We start from the raw sequence: 2,294 nt of genomic DNA, 5'->3' as shown, positions 1-2,294 counted from the left end.
AAATGTAGTTATTCTTAAACTCATGTGATATGTCTCTTTAACAACTGTGTATTGACTGTTCTCTGGTTTTTTTGTATGGTTATAGGTTATGTATGTGATCTCTGTTTGGGGCTATGTAAGTGTATATGTGTCTGGATTTTTCACTGGTTGTGTGTATTGTGTATTTTTCTTCCCCCCTTGAATGTGTGTCGTGATCCCCTTTTATAGCTTGATGTGGATTACTAAGTAGCTTTTTGGAAGCCCTCTGATTTACCAACTAATATAACTCTCGGTGACCTATTCATTTCCTATTTTAATGTATTTGAAGCTGCCAATGAATGCCATCAACCCATACTGATAATGACAATCACATAACTGAAAAATGTCCCAACAGCCAATGTTTTCTGATGACTGATCCTTAGGCTGCCCATTGCATTGTTGTTTTACTTTTACCCTTAATCTGGCTCATCATTGCCTATTATGAAAGTATAACTGAAGGCTTTTGGTTTGGTATTTGTCTATCTGGAATTCTAATCATTCATGCTTTTCATATGCAACTCTTGAATGCTTGCTACCATATGTCTATCCTGATTGTAACGTTTGCTGTATGTGTAACTCCTTTTTATCTTGAATTTCAATGATGATTCGAATAGTAACTACTGGCAAATGGTATTTGTTTTCTGACTTTTGCTGTTTTACATACTCTGATTATTCTTTCATTTTTACATAATGCTCAATGATTACTAAATCATTTTGCCACTCATTACTTCATTTAACATGACCAGGATTGCTGCCTAACCTTGCTGTTTTGGAATCTTTTTCTGAACATTCCCTACTGAAATGCCTTTTATGCTTACTGGAATACATAACTGAAAAGGAATATGCCAACTGGTGATTACTTCTGGTTTGCATTTCCTCTTTGAATTACTCATATGAGTGGTTTATAATATGCTTCTGTTTGTGTTGTTTGTCAGCTAGGATCTTATCCAGTAAAGGCATATTCTCTTTCTGTGCCTTACGGGTATGGGAGAAGAAAGCATAAGCTCTATCCGGTAAAATCATCTCTAGATTTGGTTTGCTTTATAATCATGGTGAATTCTCTTAGTGGATGGCTGCACAATAATTCTGGAAACTCCTGTTCTGCCCTGAAGTAATCTAGCACAGTGTAATGGTGCTAAAGGTGCCCTTCTTTACCATTTATTTCACTGATTCTGCCAGGATCCCAACAACTCCATTCCTAAGCATGATTGCTAGCTCCTCAATTCAAATCAACTAAGTTATTGGTGAGTATTATTATGCATGGGCACACCCAGTGAAAGGACCAAGACACTTTGTGGTGTTACTTGGATTGTTAATTTGGTAATGGATTTGGATTGCGTTAGTTTCTTAGTGGCTTACTCTTTAAACATGCTTTCGCTATTAATCCCTTCTAATTGATCATTTGGATGCCCATCAAATTACTGCAGCGTTCATCTTCATGGCAAAACATCGAGTTTTAAACCTTTTGAACAGAAAATTCTAATGTTCACCCCCACTTGAACATGTATTTCCAGAACACGTTGTGTGTGGTTATGCTCGTATCCTCAAATTTTGTTACGCAACTACTCTGAAAGTGTGCTTTGGATTTTCTGGTATTGACAAGGGTTTCCATTCCATGTCATCAGAAGACTCGAGAAGCATTGGATTGACGCATATGACTAGACCCATTTTGTTGTAATCAAACTCTTCTCTATTGAATTGTTGTAATATCTTAAAAGAGCCTTTGATATGTTCTTTTGGATGATTCTATTCCAACGATTTTAGTTGGTATACGTATTGACTATGAATTATTTGTATCAACATATTATTATGCTCGGATAGACTTTTTCATAAATGATGGAATTGACAAGAGACACCATGAGATCTGATGATCGCATTGTAGCAGGATATGCATGATCCGCACAAGATAGGTTTACGACTAGAAAATTAAATATAATGTGTTATGCCCATTAACAATTTTGAAAACATTTATAATTCATCAACTGATATGTATTTGAAGACGTTATATGACCTTGATTATGTAGCAATCCCAATGCAAAATTATTAAGCTAATCGAATGGAATTGGTAAAAATGTTTCTAATCGTTGGTTACGAACTAGACATTCACAAAACAAATCCAATTGGTCCTGAAATACTTCACAAATATGTTTATTCCGAACTTGTTGTTTTGAAATTTTTGTACACTTTAATGTTTTAATCAAGTCGGACAAAAGTGATTGTTCACAGCTGCCCCTCTTTACATATTACTTAATGGATAGAAAACGAACTGACGTTCG

The 2,294-nt window shown here is 35.3% G+C and overlaps 1 long non-coding RNA gene across 3 annotated transcripts in view; it reads left to right on the top strand.

Annotated features, from left to right (window-relative positions):
* The window catches only part of LOC109341757, a 2,973-nt gene extending 1,014 nt beyond the window's left edge, over positions 1-1,959 (top strand). The window contains exons 3-5 of one of the 3 annotated variants that reach the window (XR_002106986.1): positions 765-870; positions 954-1,338; positions 1,446-1,959. This is a non-coding gene — a long non-coding RNA (uncharacterized LOC109341757). The other 2 variants (XR_002106985.1, XR_002106987.1) reach the window with 2 other exon arrangements.
* The last annotated feature ends 335 nt before the right edge of the window (positions 1,960-2,294 follow it).

Source organism: Lupinus angustifolius, unplaced genomic scaffold, assembly GCF_001865875.1.
Source record: "Lupinus angustifolius cultivar Tanjil unplaced genomic scaffold, LupAngTanjil_v1.0 Scaffold_627, whole genome shotgun sequence".
Classification (NCBI taxonomy): domain Eukaryota; kingdom Viridiplantae; phylum Streptophyta; class Magnoliopsida; order Fabales; family Fabaceae; genus Lupinus; species Lupinus angustifolius.
Note: the sequence above shows the minus strand (reverse complement) of the source record. Positions and strands in the feature narration are given on the sequence as shown.